Genomic DNA, 23,296 nt, shown 5'->3' on the forward strand with positions numbered 1-23,296 from the left:
TACGCTCTGAGCTGTCAGCACAGAGCCCAACACGGGGCTCAAACACACCAGCCGCTAGATCATGACCTGAGCCAAAGTCGGACGCTTAACCAACTGAACCACCAGGTGCCCCACCTGAGTTTTTTTTAAGTTTATTTATTTTGAGTGAGTGAGTGAGCGAGCGAGCGAGCGAGCGAGCACGAGTAAGGGGCAGAAAGAATCTAAGCGGGCTTCGTGCTATCAGCAAGGACACAGGGCTCTGTCCCACGAACCGTGAGATCAGGACCCCAGCCGAAATCAAGAGTCGGACCCTCAACAGACTGAGCTACCTAGGCACCTCTCAGTATTTTTTTTAATATCCAATGTGCAATCAAGGTTGACAGTCACTGTGCTAGGACTGCCTAGCTTCCCTCTACTGCCCCTTATTGTTTTCAATCTGGTTTCTCTTAAAGAGTAAGTATGCCCTACTTGAATGTTGTAATATTTTTTAATCACTAATAACAAATTATGAGTTATTAACACAAAAAGCTATCATATATACATATATACACACACACATACATACACACATATATATACATACATATACACGTGTGTGTATATATGTATGTATAGTCACTTCCTATTTCCTTTTCATTACCAGATCTAATGCTGGGTCTTTACATAACCAAAACACTAAGACATGAAATGAAGACCCATGTATTTCAGGGCACTTTATTACAGAAGCTGGATCCAGAGCAATTCCCTGAGGGAGAGACAGGAGAGGGGAGACTGGTGGAAGAGTAGATAGGCAGTGACCTTTAGCATCAGTAGCGATAATGGAGAGAGACAGTGAGTCTATACTGCCGCATCACCACCATCTTTATGGCCCTAAAGTTGGTTGAGAAGAACATCTCCCATCTAAGGAGGAAAGCTGTAACTGGAAGCAGTAAGAATTAAAAGCATTTGGAAGACAGCTGAGACTCCAGCTATAAACATTCTTCTGAGTGAAACACATACACCCCAGAGCCACACATGCACCCTCACAACATACAGAGACACACGAACATATAATCAAAAGCACACTGCTCACAAACATATGGAAGTCAAAGGCAACCAATTATTAAATTTGTTTGCCTGAATGCTTTTCCGAGTAACTTCGGTCTAAAGTAATGACAATGATAAAAGAATACCAAACAAAAATGCCCCTAGGGGGAGCCTGAGTAGCTCAGTCGGTTAGGCCTCAGGGTAAGCTCAGGTCATGATACCCTGTTTCCTGAGTTTGAATTCTGTGTTGGGCTCTGTGCGGTCAGCCCCATCGCGGGGTCCTCTGTCTCCCATCTCTCTCTGTCTCTCCCCCACTCACTGACTTACCAAAACAACCACTTCTCAGTTTCTTCTTGCTTGTCAGAAAGCAATTTTTTATGTCTTTATTTCATTTTGAGAGACAGAGACAGAGAGCAAGCGGGGGAGGGGCAGAGAGAGAGGGAGACACAGAACCTGAAGCAGGATCCAGGCTCTGAGCTGTCAGCACAGAGCCCGACACGGGGCTCAAACCCATGGACTGTGAGATCATGACCTCAGCCGAAGTCGGACGCTTAACCAACTGAGCCACCCAGGCGCCCCAGAAAAGCATTTTTAAATGAACCATCTGGAATGCAGTATCCCTAGTAATCATCCCTCTGGGATTCCAAATACCTCATGAAGAGAAATACCAGATCTTAATTTAGTCTAATCACCTAGAGCCCCCCCGGCCCCGGAACTATCCTATAAAGGGTACGTATGACCTCAAACATGAAATCTTTGAGCTTATTTCTAATGCTTTTATTTTTAACCATACTTAATCTGTTACCAACTCTTAATGACTATTCTGCTGTTGCACAGCCCAACAGTTACATTACCTCTGGTCCTACAAGCATCACCTAATCCAAATCTTTAAAACCACCTTCCCCTTCACGATGTGGTCTACCAGCTAGCTTTCCAGTCTCTTAACTGAAATCCATCCGGCGAGATTTAGCTTCTTAGAAACAGTTTTCAGCACTTCCATCCCCTTTTTAATAAACTTCAATGGCTCTCTACTAACAGATGTTGTTGAATCTTCTCACAACAGCACTTCAAATCCTCAGTCAAGAAGTCTTTGATAACCTGTAAGGTACCAACCGTCAGCATTTCCTAATATAGCTGCCTCCACTCCAGACAATTTCCCTTATTTTTTATGAGGGACTTTTATAACCAAATACAATACCAACATATTATTCAGCACTAAAAAGAACTAAGATATCAAGCCATGAAAAGACATAAAGGAATCTTACATGCATATCAGTAAGTAAAAGAAGCTAATCTAAAAAGGCTATAACTATCAGTATGATTTCAACTATTTAACATTCTGGAAAAGACAAAACTATGGAGAAAGGGAAAAGATCCCTGACTGTCAAAGTTTGGAAGAACATTCTACAGAGAGTACAGAGGATTTTTAGGGCACACTGTAATGATGGATCCATGTCACTATACATTTATTCAAACCCACCGAATATACTCCAAGAGTGAAGCCTGATGTAAATTACGGACTTTGGGAGATAATGATGTGTCCATGTAGGTTCATCAGTTTTAACAAAGGTACCACTCTGGTGGGGGATGGTGATTAAGGGGGAGGCCATGCATGTGTAGGAGCTGGGGATATAGGAGACATCTCTATCTTCCTCTTACTTTTTTTAACTTTATTTGAGAGAATGAGAGAACATGCACAAGTAGGGGAGGGGCAGAGAGAGAGAGAGGAAGAGAATCTCAAGCAGGTTCAGGCTGTCAGCACAGAGCCTGACACAGGGCTTGATCTCACCAACTGCGAGATCATAACCTGGGCTGAAATCGTGCGTCAGACGCTTAACCGAATGAGCCACCCAGTCAGAGTTCCTCTGACTCTTGGTGTGAACCTGCAACTGCTCTATAAAATAGTCTTTAAAGCAGACACAGGCATTACAAACACAGAGAACCACACACACAGATTACAGCTAAGTGAGCTTGGACCCAGCACGCAGCTCAGCAGACGGAAGCACAGAAGTGACCCCAGAAGCCCTCCAGGCCCACTACCCCAACCCCGTCGCCTTCTCCCACTGCAGCCGTGAGAAGTCACTACTGTGGCTTCCGTGGTAATCACTTCCTTGCTTTGTTACTGAAGTGTATGTATCTATACACTAGTTTATACGCTACAGTGTAAACTTGCCCTTTTTTAAAATCTATATAGGTTCCCTCACCATCTTTTACTTTTTCTCTGCAGTCTGCTAAATATTTTCAATCATCTGTCCTATACATTTTCCCACAGACCGGGTTTTGTTGAGAGCATTCCCACAGTGCAGTTTAACATATTCCTCTGTCTTCCGTATTTCCCGTACATGAGTAGTTGGATGTAGGCAGCTTCATCAGACTCAAGGTTAATATTTGGGCAAAATTATTCCTTAGGTAGTGGTCTATGTGCAACACATGTATGATTTTTTTTCTGTGTTGTTAGCAGTGATATTCAATGTCAAAATCCATTAAAACATAGAGATAACTGCAATTCCATCATTTTGTCTTTATTAGCATATAAAATTTCTCAATAAAAACAATTTACCTTACCTGGTAGTACTGTTCATACAAAAAATACAAATAAACACTTGATTCTTTCCCTTGCTTTATCAATTTTCAAAATTAGACTGCTTTCCTGCTCTTTGAGGAAGAGAGGGCCACAGCTCCGGCAGAGCCCCGGATGCCTGGCGCCTGCCTCATTCTGTTCTCTCCCGCCAAGGAAGCTACGCCACAGCCATGGCTTATAAAGACACCAGGAATTCACCTGTGGAACCAGAGGTGGCAATTCACCCAATTAGAATTACACTAGGGCCACCTGGGTGGCTCAGTCAGTTGAGCATCAGACTTTGGCTCAGGTCATGATCTTGGAGTTTGTAAGGTCGAGCCCCTCATCAGGCCCTGTGCTGACAGCTTGGAGCCTGGAGCCTGCTAACAAGCTGCAACATTAAATCTTTGGAGAAGGTATGTGCTGACTTGATCAGAGGCACAAAGGATAAGAATCTCAAAGTGAAAGGACAGTTCGGATGCCTGCCAAGATTCAAAATCACTACAAGAAAAACTCCTTGTGGTGAAGATTCTAGCACTTAGGATCATTTTCAGATGAGGATCCACAGGCAACTCATTAGCACAGTTACTAATTGTTAAACAGATGACTTCCATCAGCATTGAGCCAGGAGTTGAGGTTGGAGTCACTATTGCAGATGCTTAAATCAACCTTTTTAATAAATTATCAGACTGCTTTCCTGATGCCCACCAAAGCTGAACAATTAGCCCGGTGTCGTCTCCGCTACCAACATGGACACAGAGATTTAAACGTAATAAAGGTACCAAGCCACTGTACCTTCTACCCCTGCAGAGGCACACCCTGTCCCTCTGTGGCCACAGTGAGCCTCTCAGGCTGATCAAATGCACCAATTTGCCCAAGACAGAAGTTTCAGAACCCTGGACTTTCTGTGCTAAAACTAGGATAGCTGGTCACCCCAGAGGCTCTGCAAAATCCTTTCATCATGATTCTGGTTAGCAGTGATTGATAGCTTCCTTGATATACAGTACAAAAATATTCCAGAATCATTTTATACATTTCATGCCCCACCTGGAATCAAAGACTTATCAAAGAAGCTCTGGCTTCCATTAGAGGTCAACAGCATTTCAAGAACACATTCTGAGAATTAAGCTTGCTCATTTCTGTGCCTAAAATTTTCAACAGACATAGACAGGAAATGTCAGAATCAAAATATCACATTGGTATTCACTTGCTTTATTCTATAATATACATAAAACATTCTCAGATTAATATTATACATATGCACAAAAATATGTACATATATAATGTATATGTAAAAATAAAATTAAAATTCCTCATGAGTTCATACTGATCATTCCAATTACTGGAGCGCCTGAGTGATTCAGTCGGTTAAGTGTCCAACTTTAGCTCAGGTCATGATCTCACAGTTTGTGGGTTTGAGCCCTGCATCAGGCTCTGTGCTGACAACTCAGAGCCTGGATCCTGCTCTGGATTCTGAGTCTCCCTCTCTCTGCCCCTCCCCTGCTCACGTTCTATTTCTCTCTCTCTCTCTCTCTTAAAAATAAACAAACAGCAACAAAAAAAAAAAAAAATTTTTTTTTTTTTAAATCAGGAGCACAGGGCATTTGCTTAATCTTCTAACTTACATCTATACATTATTTCTTCCACACAGAGACTTCTGGCTCTCAAAGATATACGACTTAACAGAATTAGAATACTTTAACATTATCCCTTTGCTGCACAACATACAGAAAACATCCCAACACATACCAATGATACAAACATGATAGCTGAAGATAGTTCTTAAAAACCTGTTTTGCGCATGCTCCCCCTACATTTTTTTTTACAACTGAGTTTTATTTATCAAAACATACAGCCATGACATACTATACTCCCGTTAATAGCCCTCACTTGCTCTTAGCTCTTACACTTAGCACCTGTCTTACTGTGGTATTTCTCTAGTCATTTTGATGGTCTCAAGCACACTATCAGATTCCCAAGGAAAGATTCAGGGGAACAATGTCCCCTGAATTCTTGTATGTGAATGGCTGTCTCTATACTTGAAAATCATTTTGGCAGGTCTACCAATTACCTAGCTCTGCACCAAAAACCAGCTCAAAACTTAGTGGTTTAAAATGATTTGTTGTCTCACAATTCTGCGGGTTGGGAATTTAGGCACGGTGCAAATGCTGCGTGTGGTATCGGCTGAGATTTCTCAGTCACTGCACCAAGCTAACGCTGAGGCTGGTTTGGAAAGTACCAGAAGGCTTCACTCAAATGTCTTCTGTACCTATGTCTCTGCATGACTGCCTCAGGCTGCCTCTCAGCACTGTGGTCTCCTGCAGTGGGACGTCTAAACAGCTTTCCCCAAGCAGAAACAGAAGCTGCGGCGCCCCCTGGAGGCCCGGCGCAGAACTAACACAAAACCACTCCCACAGCACACGGTTCTGGGGTTTGGTACAGTAGGTGCTCTCTGTTCTTACAGGATTTGGGAACACAGGCATTTTATGCTGCTGCTGTTATCTTCCTCCTTCCTTCCTTCCTTCCTTCCTTCCTTCCTTCCTTCCTTCCTTCCTTCCTTCCTTCCTTCCTTCCTTCCTTCCTTCCCTCCCTCCCTCTTCCTTTCACTTTTCTGGCAGATAATTACACGGCCAGTAAAAGAAGTCACCATTCCATACAACAAACAGGTAACATTTGTAAAAGGGATCCTAGTGAAGTATATGAAAGCCAAGTACCTATAAAACATAAGCACACAGAGAAAATGTTTCTCGGATGCTTTCTGCCTTCTTCATTTGAACATTTTCTCATCCAACTTTCTTCTATAATTTCAAAGCTGAAAATTTTAATTAAAATGTTCCAGTGAAAAGCTAATATATGTGTATGACTTAAAAAATTAAAAAGTAAAATGATAAAAAGTTAAAATATATTGAAAAGATAAAAATGTTATATAATAGGTACGTGAGTTATAGCTCAACAAAGCTGTTATACTGAAAGTTATAAAACTCATTTTCTTACATAATTTTAAAATTAAAAAAATTTAAATACTCTATGTAAGAGATAATAAGCTCTTCAAAATTTCTGAAAAACTCTGAAGCAGTTCATACGCAAACAATGTTACTAAAATGAGCTAAGATGGATGATTTTTGGGGTGATAATTAAATTCAATTCATGTATTCATTTATATAGATGAAGTCAGAAGCCTGTTTGGAGAAAGAAAAGGCTTCTGGAAAGAGTGAAATGGGGATAAAAAGCAAAAGGAATTAAATGTAAGTAAAAGTACTTTCTTCTAATTGACAGAACAATCATAGTGATTTAACGTTCATGGCAGAAACAACTTTGTAGCTCTTTATTTCTTGCTTTCTTATGCCACATGCATTTAAATGAATTAGAAGCTCAAAGAATAAAAAGATTAAACAGGAACATTAAAGTTTCTCCAATGTTCAAAACAGAAATGACCAAAGTGAACAGAATAAAAATGGTTAAAACATAATAAGCCTCCAAAGAAGACTTAGATTTCAAAGTAGTTTTATTTTTTATTTTGGAGAGCTAGCGCACAAGGTAGGGAAGGGGGAGAAAAAGGCGAGGAGAGAAGAAGGGGGGAGGGAGAGAGACAGCGAGGGGGAGGCAAGAGAGAATCCCAAGCAGCCTCCGCATCCAGCATGGAACCTGACCTGGGCCCAATCCTATGACCCTGGGATCATGACCCAAGCTGAAATGACGAGTCAGAGGATCAGCTGACTGAGCCACCCAGGTGCCCCTAGACTTCCGAATAGTTCTAAAGACAACAAATACCTAAGATGAATTTCCTTCATAAGATAAGCCTGCATGTGAGTTAATCCAGGAAAAACTAAATACTAGAAATAAAGATACCAAAATGTACATAGGCATATTTTTCTTTACTTTCCCTTCCTCTTTCTTCAATATTTGACCAGTTATTCAACTTTGTTGTCCCTCTTGTATAATATTTTTTACAGTAAGGGTATAGAAAATTAGGGCTAATATTAACAACAATAATAAAAAATAAAGTGGTTTTTTTTACTTTTTTTATATTTTTGAGAGAGATAAAGGCACCCCTAAAGTGTTTATCTTAAACACAAACAATCCTGACCTCTCGTGCTTATGTAACCATAAAAAATAAAACAGTCGGGGCACCTGGGTGGCTCGGTTGGTTAAGCGTCTAACTTTGGCTCAGTTCATGATCTCACGGTTCGTGGGTTCGAGCCCTGCCTCAGGCTCTGGGCTGACAGCTCAGAGCCTGGAGCCTGCTTCAGATTCTGTGTCTTTCTCTCTCTCTGGCCTTCCCCTGCTCACACTCTCTCTCAAAAAATAAACATGAAAGAAAATCTAGATTTAAAAAAATAAAATAAAAAATAAAAACATTCATGAAAGAATTATGGTATTTTAGAGCTGGAAGAGAATTTTCAGGTCAACTCTCAACTTTCATCATGAAAAAATGCACAATTGCCACCACAACAAAAATGGTAATTACCTGTGGTAAAGGATGGGTTAACTAACCTTACTGTGGTAATCATCTCACAATATATACATGTATCCAATCATCACCTTATAAACTTTAAGCTTATGTTATATGTCAATTATATCTCAATAAAATTGGGGTCAAAAAGAAACTCAAGTTCACTTACTATCAGGCAGCTGGAGTGATGAAGACTAACAGTCAGGTCTCCTAACTCCCAGTCCAGCACACTTCATCTGTACTTACAAAGATGAATTTGCTCTTGATTTTTACCTACAGCTAGCTTCCAGAAAACAGCTCTATTATCTAGCTTTTTTATATATTCCACAGAATCAGAAGCAAAGAACACTAAATTTAGAAAAACAAATCTTATTCCACAGTCTTAACACTACTGCACACTGGCTCCAGCAAGTACTTTCAGAACCTCGGTTTATTTATCCATAAAATGACAAGATATGTAACTTTTTAAAAAAAAATTTAATATTTATTAATCTTTGAGAGAGACAGAGAGACAGAGGGCAAGCAAGGAACAGGCAGAGAGAGAGGGAGACACAGAATCTGAAACAGGCTCCAGGCCTGTCAGCTCTGAACTGTCAGCACAGAGCCCGACACAGGGCTCAAACTCACGAACTATGAGATCATGACCTGAGCAGAAGTCAGACACTTAACGGACCGAGCCACCCACGCGCCCTGAGATATGTAACTTCTAAACATAATTATTGTTAACAGTCAAATGATTCAGAATACTTGAAATTTTTCATTCATTATAAAACCCTGCATAAACATGAACTTTTCTTTATCACTAAGAGGCAAAAATAACTAGGTTCTTAAAATTCACTTCCCAAAGAGTGTATTAAACACAGGGGGGAGAAAGAAATGCATGATTCTGACAGGTTTAAGATCTGGAGTTGGAAGCAAGGATTTTAATTGAAGAATTAAATTTTAATTCATTGCCTGAAATTACACATAAATCTACCATCCTTACATGTTAGTCTTTTCCTACATAAGAAAAAAAAATTCCCCAAACATGCCGTGATTTTGAGTCCAAAATGAGAAAGTTATCCTAAAAAGCAATATTTAAGTTCCAACTTAACTATGAGGAAGTTTTGTTCTAACGTATATTTTAACGTTCATGTAAAACGCGACCTCACAGGAGAGAATTTTTAGAGTGCTGGGCGCACCGGTTGTGCCCTCCCCCTTCAGGAACGCAGCCTGGGCAGGTCCTTACACAGCGTCACCGCATTTCAAGTCACATGACCTTGTTTCTTTAGTCGCAAGTGATTAGATTCAGGGAAATAACGTTAGGTCAAAATAAACCATATCAAGTCTGTCACCAGTGGCCTATACCGCTGTCGTGAACAAGAGGTGCCCAAAATTATTACTGGCAGTCACTGTTCTCTTTAGGGAAGTGGCAAGAAGCAGAAGCCCTGAGACAAAAACAGCAAGCGTGAGAAGAAACAAGGAGCCAGTGAAAGGAGAAAGCGAGGGAACCCATAGTAGCAGCAAGAAAAAAGCAGCAGACAGAGGGATGCAGACGCAGAGCCTGAGTCACAGAAGCGTGTAAGTGGCAGAGCGCCACTCTAGGCGAAGCCACGCCTCACAGTGCACGCAGGCCCCACCAGGCCGGGACTCCTCTCTGGCTGCAGGGACAGGTTCCCACGCATCCTCCCTGCCGCAAGTGCTCTAAGCGGCTATCGCTGACACAACCTGAAAGTCATCTCTTCTCCATCTGAAAAAGACGAGCACATCCACACTCTTCTCACAGGCGATATTTTTCACGTTATTACAGGACAGATGTAGCACTACATTAAAAAAATGTTTTTGTACCATACATGTTTTGTTTGGTAACATATGTTACATGTTTAGAAAATCTATTACAACTGGGGCACAGACTACGGAAAAAAATCATTTCACTCCTTTCTTAAATACTTAAATGTCTGGTATAGAACACTACGCTCAGGCTAGAGATTCAAACACTGACAATGTATCATGACAGCCCTCACAGAGCTCAGTCTTCTAGAAGACTATGAGCAAAGTAAAAGCTATGCAGAAAGAACTATAATGGAAGTAATCACGGGATACTAAAGAAACAAAAAACTGAAAAAGAAACATTCTTCTTTGCCAGAAGGCAGGAGGGGGCCTGAGAAAAGAACTGACACATCATTGAGAATGTGCTGAATGACAACAACATTCTGGGTCACAGAAGAAAGAAAATGTGCAAAGAAATGAATGTGAGAAATTCTAGCACAAGGCCAAGCTAATAAAGGCAAGCAGAGGCCACATCATGAAGGGGCTTCCATGCCATGTTAAGGACTTGACACTTCATTCTATTTCTTGTTAAGAAACTACTGAGGGGCACCTGGGTGGCTCAGTCATTTAAGCATCAGCTCTTGACTTCAGCTCAGGTCCTGATCTCACAGTTTTTGAGTTCCAACCCCACATCTGTGCTGACAGCACAAAAAGCCTGCCTGGAGGGGGGTGGGGAGACACCTGGGTGGCTCAGCAGGTTAAGTGCCTGAACTCGGCTCAGGTCATGATCTCACAGTTTGTGAGTTCGAGCCCCGCATCGGGCTCTGTGCTGACAGCTCAGAGCCTGGAGCCTGCTTCAGATTCTGGATCTCCCTCTCTCTCTGCCCTTTCCCCACTTATGCTCTGTCTCTAAAAAATAAATTAATTTAAAAAAAAAAAGCGTGCCTGGGGATTCTCTCTCGCTCTTTGCCCCTCACCCGCTCTTTGACCCTTACCCGCTCATGTGCTCTGTTCTCTGTCAAAAAAAAAACAAACTTAAAAAACTTTTAAGAAAAGAAACTACTAAATAATTTTATAAGGAGAATAAAATAATCTGATATTTGTTTAAGTTTATTTATTTATTTTGAGAGAAAGTGAGGAGAGGAGGGGCAGGGAGAAATGGAGAGAGATAATGCCAAGCAGGCTCTATGCTGTCAGCACAACTAGACACTTAACCAACCAAGCCACCCAGGTGCCCCTGATGTTTGCTTTATTTAAGAAGATAAGGGGTGCCTGGGTGGCTGGCTCAGTTGGTTAAACATCCAACTTCAGCTCAGGTCATGATCTCATAGTTCATGAGTTCAAGCCCCACATCAGGCTCTATGCTGACACTATGAAGCCTGCATGGGATTTGCTCACTCACTCACACTCTCTCTCTTTCTATCTCTCTGCCCTTCCCTGGCTCTTTCTCTCTCTCAAAATAAATTAAAAAGAAAAAAAATGATAAGTCATGTGAGTTTTCTATTATCAGCAGACTAGGTTGCTAGCTTACCACCGAAAACAACTAAAAACGTATGTCACATAAAAATGTCTGAAAAGCATCTTAGAGATGAGACTACAAATAGGAACACCAAGTGAAAGTGAAGCACAGGAGAATCCAGAAAGAAAAGAAGCAAACCCACCTGTGATCTGAGAACACTTGCTAATCTTAGAAAACTGCAACCTACATCTGGACAGCCTTTGAGGCTGACTGGAGACAAGTAAAGTTGATTAAATTAAATTTAATGTTGTTCTTGGATTGATGGTGATTTCTGATGCCACAGAGAAACAAAAAGCAATCTCTAAAAGATTCAAATACTCTAAAAAATAACTTTTCCAAAAAAAATCCAGGACATAGAAAGCTAACTGAGCACCTAGGAAAACTGAACTCCATCATACAAAACAGGCCAAACTATAAACATACCCACAAACACTACAAACATTGTACTTCCCAGAGTCAGCCAATGGAACACTTCAGCAGAATATATTAAAGTAGTAAAAGTCAAAACACAAGAAACAGGACAGGCCATATAGCATTTTAGGAAAATAAAAACAGAACTTCTAAAAATAAACTATCAAAATGTATCAAAATAATAACAGACTACTTTAACCACAGGCTACAATTGGCTAAAGAAAGAATGAAACGAAAACCAAACCAGAAAAGACAAAAAATGTAAAATAAGGAAAAGTGAGTAAATGACTTAGAAAGATGAACATACATTTAATCAGACTCTGAAGATAAAGGAGAGAGAATGATGTGTATCTGCAAAAAATCATGGCTTAAAAATGATGAAAGAGATAAACTCACTGATGGAAGAAAAACAAATTACACTTAAGAGAATAAAAGGAAACCACATTCTGAAACTGACGGGAATCAAATGAAAAAAAAGTCTCAATAAAAGAAGCCAGAGGAGGGGCGCCTGGGTGGCTCAGTCGGTTGGGCATCTGACTTCAGCTCAGGTCATGATCTCACAGTTTGTGGGTTCGAGCCCCACATCGGGCTCTGTGCTGACGGCTCAGAGCCTGTTTCAGATTCTGTGTCTCCCTCTCTCTCTGCACCTCCCCATTCATTCTCTGTCCCTCAAAACTGAATAAATGCTTACAAAAAAAAAAAAAAGCCAGAGGAAAACTACAAAGTACCGTCAAAAGTCTAGGTCAGAATGAAAGCTTTTCAACTACTAAAATGGAAGCCAGAACATAACGGAATAACATCTTCCAAGTGTAGAAAGTAATAAAGGAAGATGGAGGGGCGCCCGGGTGGCTCAGTCGCTTGAGCGTCTGACTGGCTCAGGTGATGATCTCAAAGTTCATGAGTTCGAGCCCCACATCCGCTATCAGCACAGAGCCCACTTCAGATCCTCTACCTGCCTGCCTCTTTCTCTCTCTCTCAAAAATAAACATTTAAAAAATAATAAACAGTTTTAAAAAAGGAAAACAGGAAATAAGGAAATAGGTAAATAACCAACTTGTAAAATGAGCAAAACATTTGAATAGACATTTCTCCAAAGAGGATATACAAATGGCTAATGGGCACTATAATTAAGAGTCTATTTCTTGGTTTGTCTCTTTTTCCTTTGTTCATCTGTTTTGTTTCTTAAATTTCACATATGCATAAAATCATATGGTATTTGTCTTTCTCTGGCTTATTTTGCTTAGCATTACATACCTTAGCTCCACCCATGTCACTGCAAGTGGCAAGATTTCATTCTTTTTTATGGCTGAATAATATTCCATTATGTATATATGCCACATCTTTTTTTAAATATTTATATTTGAGAGAGAGACAGAGAGACAAATACAATGCACAAGTGCAGGAGGGGCGGAGGGAGACAGAGAATGTGAAGCAGCTCCAGGCCTTGAGCTGTCAGCACAGAGCTGACGCAGGGCTCAAACTCACAAGCCGTGAGGTCATGACCTGAGCCAGAGTCAGATGCTTAACTAACTGCGCCACCCAGATGCCCACACCTTCTTTGTACATTCATCAATCGATGGACATTTACAGGATCTGGACAGCCACATCCTGGCTATCACAAATAATGCTGCTATAAACACAGAGATGAGGGTACTCCTCTGAATTAATGTTTTTGTATTCTTTGGGTAATGCCCAGTAGTGCAACTGCTGGATTGAAGGGTTAATTCTATTTTTAACTTCTTGAGAACTCTCCACACTATTTTCAACAGTGGCTGCACCCGTCTGCCTTCCCGCCAACACCGATGGTTCCCAGAGGGGATGGAGGTGGGGGGCTGGGGTAAACAGGCAACGGGGATTAAGGAGACCACTTGTTGTGATGAGCACCAGGTAATGTATAGAACGGTTTAGTCACCATACTGTACACCTGAAACTAATATAACACTGTATAAAAATAAATAAGATGATTTTAAAAATGGCCAAGAGGCACAATAAAAGACTTTAGTCATTAGGGAAATTCAAAAAGACAAAAAACGTAAAATAAGGAAAAGTGAGTAAATGACTTAGAAAGATGAACATACATTTAATCAGACTCTAAAGACAAAGGAGAGTCTTTAGACAACAATGAGGTACTACTTCATATCCAATCAGATGGCTATATTAAGAAGAAGTGTTGGCAAGAAATAAAGAAACTGAAACTTTCATACATTGCTGGTAAGAATGAAAAATGGTACAGCTGCTTTGGAAAACAGTTCGGTATTCCTCAAAATGCTTCTTTTTCCAGAGACTGAGATATAATTGACATATAATACTGTAGGAGTTTAAGATTGTACCTAAATTTGGTATATCAAAATGTTAAACAGAATTAGCATATGACCTAGCATAAATACTCTCAAGTAAACACCCAAGATAATTGAAGAAAAAAGCGTCCACACAAAAACTTGTACAAAAATATTCGTAACAGCTTACTCATCATAGTCAAAAAGTGGAAATACCCAAATATTCCTGAAGTGATAGGAAAACAAATGGAATGTATAAACAAAAATGTGGTATATCCATACAATGTAATACTATTTGGACATAGAAAGGAATGAAGTATTGAAACATAGTATTACAAAGATGAACCCTGAAAGCATTATCCTAAGTGAAAGAAGCCCAGAGCAAGAAAAAAATACCACACAACATATGATACGTTTATATGAAATGTCCTCCACAGGCAACTCCATAGAGTCGTACAGCATGTTAGAGGGCTGAATGAGGAGTGACTACAAATGGACATAAAGTTTGTTTGGGGTAATGAAAATCTTTTTGACATTAGATGTGCTGGTTACACAACCTGTGAATATAGTAAAAACCACTCATTTTACACTTAAAAATACAGTGTAAAGTGGTGAATTTTATAGCATATTACTTACAACCCAATTGTTTAATTTTTTTGTAGTTTATTCATTTTTGAGACAGAGAGAAACAGAGCACAAGAGGGGGAAGGGCAGAGACAGAGGGAGACACAGAACCTGAAACAGGCTCCAGGAGCTGAGCTGTCAGCACAGAGCCCGACACGGGGCTCGAACCCCCAAACCGTGAGATCATGACCTGAGCTAAAGTCGGACACTTACCCGACTGAGCTACCCAGGCGCTCCCCAATTTTTAAAACAAAGTATCTTCTACTTCAAACATGATGGGATGATAGGCTGGATCTACACTCCCATAGTAAACCACTGGAAAACTGAACAGAATGCATGAAATCATTTTCAGACACTGAACAGACAGCACGTAACTATCACCCCAGGATTAAAAAAATGAACAAACGTGGGGCACCTGGCTGTGGTGCAGGATGTGACTCTCAATATAGGGGTTATGAGTTTGAACTCCGTGTTGGATACAGAGGTTACTTAAAAATAAAATCTTTTAGGGGCACCTCAGTGGGTCAGTCAGTCGAGCGTCTGACTTTAACTCAGGTCGTGATCTCATGGTTCGTGAGTTGGAGCCCCACATCAAGGTTACTGCCGTCAGGCTGTCAGCACACAGCCTGCTTTGGATCCTCTGTCCCCCACTCTCTCTCTGCTCTATCCCAGCTCATGTGCTCTCCTCAAAAAGAAAAAAATAATAAAAAAAGATAAAAAATAAAATCGTTCAGAAAAAAAAGGAAGGAAATAAACTTAACTATCCTAGTTTACTGTTGAGAGACAATTTTTAGGCCCCAGCAAGGGGAAAGGATAGGGAAACAGAACATGATGGTCTCTTCACAAAGAGTTAACAGAGATCAGACTTCAGAAGAACCAAAAAGGCTAGAATTCATGGACAGAGGACTAGACAGGAAGGAGAGGTTGTGACTATCTACAGAAGGATGGACTCAAGTACCAATCTGTACACATGTAGGAGGAAACCCACGGGAAGAATTACCGAGACAATTCACAGAGCTCACAGCATTAAGACCTAGCAGGAAACAGCTGGGGCTAACCTATAACCTAGTCCCAGACTAAAGGCTGCTCTGCACCTGCACTAACAAAGAATCAAACCAATCCTCACTTACCAGGCATGTGAATAAGTAAAAAAAAAACAAAACCCATAAAAAGAAGAAAGGTCAATCAATAAAAAAAAAAAAAAAAAAAANAAAAGGCAAACAAAAAAAAAAAAAAAAAAAAAAGACCTAGAAATAATGAAGACTGAAATACGAAAATGCCTATTATAAATATACCTATATGTTCGGGGGCACCTGGGTGGCCAAGTCGGTTAAACAAGTGACTCCTGACTTCAGCTGAGGCCATGATTTCATGGTCATGAGATCAAGCCCCATGTCAGGCTCTGCACTGATGTGAAGCCTGCTTAAGATTCTCTCTTTCTCCCCCACTTTTGTGTTCTCTCTCTCTCTCTCAGAATAATCATTAATAAAAAACTTTAATATACTCTGTAAGTTCAAAACCATAAGAAAACAAATATCATTATAAAAAAGATATAAAAAGACAAAAACGTTAGAGATTAAAAAATACATTATGTAAAGCAGAAAATACAGGATATAAGTAACAGCAGATTAGATACTATAGAAAAATGTAAACTTAGAAATAATTTCAGGTATATTATACACCAAAACATATGACACAGAGCAATATAGATCTTCATGATCCCAAGGTAAAGAAAGAAAAGATAGAAAAACACTAACCCTAAAAGAAAAAAAAAAGGTAAATTTCACTTCTATCCATCCAGATATTATAAGGAAAGAAAAAAAAAAAAAAGCAAAGAGGGATATTTGAAACATACAATAGAGGACTCATCTCAGGTATTCAGCCTCTTTAGTGGTTAATTCCCTGAAAAATTAAACAGTAACCATCATGCACCCAAAATATTGGCAAAAATCAACCATTCTGACAACACTAAATGTTGGCAATGATACAAACTAACGCCAAGTCTATACTGCTGGTGTGCAGGACATACCTACTGCGGAAACAGCTTGGCATTACATTAAATAAAGCCGAAGATCAAAACCCTATAACCCTAGACATCCCATTCCTAGGATACACCTAGGCCAACAAGCATATGGAAAGATGCTCAACATCACTCACCATACAGACACAGATGATACATACATACAAAAACATACTCATCATACAAATACAAATTAAAACCACTAAGAGATGTCATCTCACCCACTAGCATGGCTGATATCAAAAGAGCAGAAAATAAGTGTTGACAAAGATGCAGAGAAGTGGGAAACCTTGGGCACTACTGGTGGGAATGCAGAATGGTACAGCCACTACTGAAAACAGTATGGAGGATCCACAAAAATTTAAAAATAGAATTACCATTTGATCTGGTATATCTCCCAAGCAATTCAAAGCAAGATGGATCTCAAGAGATATGTGCACACCTATGCTCCCTGCAGCACTCTTCATTACAGCCAAGACAGAAGCAGCCCTGGAGATGCTTCAGTGGATTCATGAATGAAGAAAATGTGGTATATCCATACAATGGAATATTACGCAGTCTTAAAGTAGGAATTCCTTCCTTAGTACGTATGCTAAAACATAGGTGAACCTCACAGATATTATGCTAAGAGAAATTAGCCAAAAAGACAAATACTATATGCTCTGCTCATATGAATCAGCTAAATAGTCAAAATCATAGAAACAGAAAGTAGAAAGGTAGGTGCCAAGAAGGAAGACAGGATAGAGAAAGAGAAATTCATGCTTAGGGCATAAAGAGTTTGAGCTGTGTGAGATGACAAAGTTCTGGAGATCTGTTACACAACAATATGCGTATGGTTAGCAGGGCACTTGAAAATGATTAAGATGGGGCGCCTGGGTGGTTCAGTCGGTTAAGCATCCAACTCTTGAACCGCTCAGGTCATCATCACCCAGTGGTCCAGCTCTGCACTGACAGCATGGAGTCTGCTTAGGATTCTCTCTCTCCCCTCTCTCTCTGCCCCTCCCTGGTTCACACTTTCTCTATCAAAATAAATAAATAAACTTAAAAGAAAAAATGTTTCCTGGACAGCAACTCTAACTTACCTACAAATGTTAAAGATATAATTTCCGAGCCTAAGTGTCCATCAACAGATGAATGGATCAAGAAGATGTGGTTTATCTATACGATGGAATACTCCATGGCAATGAGAAACAATGAAATCTGTCCTGTGTAGCAACATGGATGGACCTTGAGGGTGTTATGCTGAGCGAAATAAGTCAGGCAGAGAAGGACAAATATCATATGTTTGCACGTATAGGAGGATTAGGAGGAACTTGATGGAGGAACAAGGGGGAGAAGAAAGGCGGAAATGGTGGGGGAAAGGGAGAGAGGCAAACCATGAGAGACTCTTGAATGCTGACAAAAACTGAGGACTGATGGATGTGGGGGGGAGGGGGGGGATGGGCATGGAGGAGGGCACTTTGGGGATGAGCACTGAGTGTTATGTGGAAACTAATTTGACAATAAACTATTTGTAAAAAAAAAAAAGATATAATTTCCAACAAAAAAAAAGTAAAACTATAATTTATACGTACCTTAATGAAAAAGATTAGACAGAAAGAAGCAATATTGGGAAAGACAAAGAAATGTACAGTTATAGATCAAATTTGGAGAGTCAGGGAGGTAGGAAGTGGAGAAAATTTAGTTCTACACTTAGGTGAATTATAGCTCAATAAAGCTATTATAAAATATATGAGTCTTAGGTAAGGTACTGAGAAAGATGGAAAATCAGGGGAGGTATAAAACAGAAAATGGAACATAAGAGTTTAGGATTTCAGAGGTGAACTGTACAGTCATGGGAGTCAATGAAGATCACGACTGGAGTTAAGAAGTCAGAGAGTGAGGACAGAATGATGGATGGATGGGTGGATTACTATGGGTACTAAAGCCAGAAACTATCACGTAAAGACTTTCACTGAGGGGCGCCTGGGGGCTCAGTCGGTGGAGCATCTGACTTCAGCTCAGGTCACGATCTCAGGGTTCGTGGGTTCGAGCCCCGCATTGGGCTCTGTGCTGACAGCTCGGAGCCTGGAGCTGCTTCAGATTCTGTCTCCCTCTCTCTCTGACCCTCCCCTGCTCACACTGTCTGTCTGTCTGTCTCTCTCTCTCTCTCTCAGAAATAAATAAAAAAACAATTAAAAAAAAAAGACTTTCACCGAAAAGATAACTGAGTCCGGTCTGTCTGTAGTGAAGGAGGCTGACAGACATAATTTGTAAGAAGGACAAGGGGAAATGGCTTGATTTAATCCTTTTAACACACACTTCCATTGCTATTTTCTGGATATGTCCTGCCAGCTTCCATTTCCCATGCCTTTGTTCTATTCTTCTTTCTGACTGTAATTCCCTACTCTCATCTTAGCCTACTCAAAGCCTACCCTTTGAAACTCCTAGCAATCCATTCATTCTTAAAGATCTACTTCAAAGCTGTCCACAGCCTACTTCTCGAAGCCCATCTCAAATACCATTTCTGAAGCATTCAACACATCATAAAGGAATCCAACTGCATATAATTTCTTTGTCTTCTGAATACTTGTTTCTTTATTTTGGCATTTATGTAATTGGTATTTTATTAAGTCACTGTGTATAGTTATCGTATTTCCTTTAACCATGATGTAAACTTTCTGAAAACAAGTACTACCTACCTCATCCTTTTTTGTATTCTCTGCCATAACTAACACTGTATCTGTCACATGAGATGTTCCCATGGCTTACTAGAAGATCAGAACTCCTCAGTTATCAATCCTTCATTATCATCTCTATATTCTTTACTTTCAAACAGTATTGGCATTAAATCATACTATGTCTACTAACCATATAAAAAGAACATTTTGAAAAATCCTCATTTCCTTTATGCAATTTTCCAAAAACTATTCTAGATAAAATAGCAATAAACAGAAAAATAGAATTTTTTTAAAATATCATTTAGTACAATAACAAAACCAAATATTTTTAATGTCTATTTTTGAGAGAGACAGAGCACAAACGGGGAAGAAGAAGAGAGAGAGGGAGACACAGAATCCAAAGCAGGCTCCAGGCTCTGAACTGTCAGCACAGAGCCCAATGCAGGGCTCGAACCCACGAACCACAAGACCATGACCTGAGGTGAAGTCTAATGCTTAACAGACTGAGCCACCCAGGTGCCCCTATTTTTAATATTTGTTTATTTTAGAGAGAGAAAGAGAGAGAGAGAGGAAGGGAAGAGAGAGGAGACGTAGGATCTGAAGCAGGCTCCAGACTGACAGCAGACAGCCTGATGTGAGGCTTGAACTCAGGGAACAGAGAGATCATGACCTCAGCCAAAGTCAGATGCTTAACAGACTAAGCCACTCACTCCACAAAACCAACTATTTAAAGATAAGTTTAACAAGACTGAAATCAAAATATGGGGCTGAAATTAAACAAAACCTACATACATGTAGATATACATTCATGAGTTGGAAGACGCAGTATCGTTAATATGTCAATTCTCCCCAAACTGCCAAACTGACCTATAGATACAATACATTTCCAGTCAAAATCCTAACTGTCTTTTTAGGGGTGTTTGAGTGGCTCAGTCAGTTAAGCATCAGTCTTGAATTTCACTCAAGTCATGACCTCATGGTTTGTGAGATCGAGCCCCACATCAAACTCTGCTGACAGCACAGAGCCTGCTTGGGATTCTTTCTCTTCCTTCCCCTCTTCTTGCTCTCTCTCTAAATATAAATAAATAAACTTTAAAAGATATATTTTAAAAAGTCCTAAACACNTTGTAAAATAAATAAATAAATAAAAATAAATTAAAAAAAATAAAAAATCCTAAACAGCATTTTAGGACAAATCAATAAGCTGATTTTAAAATTTAGATGGAATTGCAAAGATACTAAAATAGTATCCTTTTTTTCAAGACCATTTCGCTGAAAGACGACTTACTAAAAAGCTTCAGACATCAAGATAGTGTGCAATTAATATAAAGGCAAAAAATTAGATCAACTGAGGAGAGTAAAGAGCCCAGAAATAAATCCACACATATAAAGTCAATTAAATATTATGAAGGCAACAAAAAATTGAACAGGGAAAGAAAAGTTGCTTTCAAGAAATGGTGCCAGCAATCCATAAAACAAAATTTGATAATTTGTATCTGATCAAAATTTACAATTTTCCTGTTTCAAAACACACCACTTAAAAAAGAAAAGCCAAGTCATAGACTGGGAGAAATATCTGTAACTCATATACTGGGAGAAAACATTGGCAGATCATATATTGTATCATAATGTATAAAAAAATAACTCCTAACTGNCTGAAGAAAACAGTAACAATACTTCAAATATATTCACCCCATGTTCACCGGAGCATCTTTTGCAATAGCCAAGTGTTCATCGAAAGAAGAATAAAGAAGAGGTAGTGTGTATACATACACATGCAGACAAATATTATGCAGCCATAAAAAAAAAAAAAAAAGAATTGAGATCCTGACATTTATAACAACTTGGATAGACCTAGAGGGTATCATGCTAAGTGAAATAATTCAAACAGAGAAAGACAAGTATCATATGATTTCAATTATATGTGGAATCTAAAAAAACAAATGAACAAACAGAAAAATCAGAAAGAGACCCATAAATACAGAGAACACACTGATGGTCACCAGAGGAGAGGGGGTTGGAGGCGGGGGCAAAATGGGTACCGAAGCGTGGGAGGTAGAAGCTTCCAGTAATGGACTAAGTCACAGTGATGAAAGCTACAGCATAGAGACTATCATCAGTGATGCTGTAAGAGCACTGTATGGTGACAGGTGGCAGCTACACTTGCAATGAGCACAGTATCGGGTATAGAGTTGTTGAATCACTATGCTGTACATCCAAAAGTAATGAAACACTGTGTATCAACTATTCTTCAATTAAAAAAACAACAACTATAACTTAACAATAAGATAAACAACCCAATTTTAAAATGCCTAAAAGATATGATAGATTGAATAAATTAAAGAGGACATACTAGGGGCGCCTGGACGGCTCAGTCTGTTAAGCATCTGATTTCAGCTCAGGTCATGATCTCACAGTTTGTGGGTTCGAGCCCCACACCAGGCTCTGTGCTGACAGCTCAGAGCCTGGAGCCTGTTTCAGATTCTCTGTCTCCCTCTCTCTCTGACCCTCCCCTGCTCACGCTCTCTCTCTCTGAAATAAACATTTAAAAAAAATTTTTTAAATAAAAAATAAAGAGGACATACTAATGACTAATAAGCACATGAAAAGATGCCCAAATCATCATTTTAAAAATGTAAACTAAAATTATAAATGAGATACCACTGTACTCATGGGCTACCAGAATGCCCATAATCAAAAAAGAGAAAATAACAAGTGTTCATAAGGATGTGTATAGACACTGGAGGGCGCCTGGGTGGCTCAGTCAGTTAAGTACCTGACTTGGACTCCAGTCATGATCTTACAGTTCATAAGTTCAATCCTTACACGGGGCTCTCTGCTGTCAGCGCAGAGCCCACTTCGGATCCTCTGTCTCCCTCTCTCTCTGCTTCTCCCCCACTCACATGTGTTCTCACTCTCTCTCAAAAACAAACAAACATTAAAAAAATAATTAAAAAAAAAAGAGGACATGTAGGCACTGAAACACTCATATTGCTGATGGGAATATGAAACAGTACAGGCACTCTGGAAAACAATATGGCAGTTCTTTAAAAACTGAACTTACCATACAACCCACGAATTCCATTTTTAAAAATCTAAGAGAAATGAAAGCACAGGTCCACACAAATGCATGTAAGCAAATGTTTATAACAGCATCATTCATAAAAGCCAGTAATGAGAAACAATCCAAATATCCATCAACTGGTGAATGGATAAACAAAATGTGCTAGCTCCATAAAACAGAACAGAATTCAGCAATAAAAAACAGAATGGAGTCACCTGAGTGGCCCAGTGAGCGGAGCATCTGACTTTGGCTCAGGTCATGACCTCACGGTTCGCGAGTTTGAGTCCTGCATTGGGCTCTGTGCTGACCGCTCAGAACCAGGAGCCTGCTTTGGATTCTGTGTCTCCCTCTCTCTCTGCCCCTCCCCAGCTTGCACTCTGTCTCTCTCTCAAAAATAAACATTAAAAAAAATAAAAATGAACAAACTACTAATGATATTCTGTGACATAGACATACCTCAAAGGCATTATACAAAGTGAATGAAGCCAGACACAAAAGACTTTATTTGTATAATTCCATTTATATGAAATGAGCAGAAAAAAATCAATAAAGACAGAAAACAGATTAGCAACACCCTAAAACTGGGGGTGGGAATAAGTACTGACAGCTGCAAGAAACTTAAAATCTTCTCTTTTGCAACAACATGGATGGAGCTAGAGTATACTGTTAAGCAAAGTAAGTCAGAGAAAAACAAATACCGTATGATTTCACTTATATGTGGAATTCAAGAAACAAAACTAATGAGCAAAGGGATGAGAGAGACAAACCAAGAAAAAGACTCTTAACTATAGAGAACAAACTCATGGTTACCAGAGGAGAGGGGGTTGGGGGGGTAGGGGAAATAGGCAATGGGGATTAAAGAGTATACTCAACATGATGAGGGGGGGGAAAAATAAAATGATAAAAAAAATTCATGTGTTGAAATCCTAACCTTTCCTTCCCCCCCCCCCCCCAT

At 39.7% G+C, this 23,296-nt stretch overlaps 1 protein-coding gene and 1 pseudogene across 1 annotated transcript in view; one reads left to right on the top strand and one right to left on the bottom strand.

The window, feature by feature from the left end:
• Positions 1–23,296, bottom strand: part of COG5 (component of oligomeric golgi complex 5) — a 297,454-nt gene that overhangs the window by 263,707 nt on the left and 10,451 nt on the right. The window lies entirely within an intron of this gene.
• LOC144226778 (small ribosomal subunit protein uS10-like) lies at positions 3,757–4,228 on the top strand (annotated as a pseudogene).

The sequence above is a fragment of the Crocuta crocuta genome, unplaced genomic scaffold (genome assembly GCF_008692635.1).
Source record: "Crocuta crocuta isolate KB4526 unplaced genomic scaffold, BGI_CrCroc_1.0 scaffold103, whole genome shotgun sequence".
Lineage (NCBI taxonomy): Eukaryota > Metazoa > Chordata > Mammalia > Carnivora > Hyaenidae > Crocuta > Crocuta crocuta.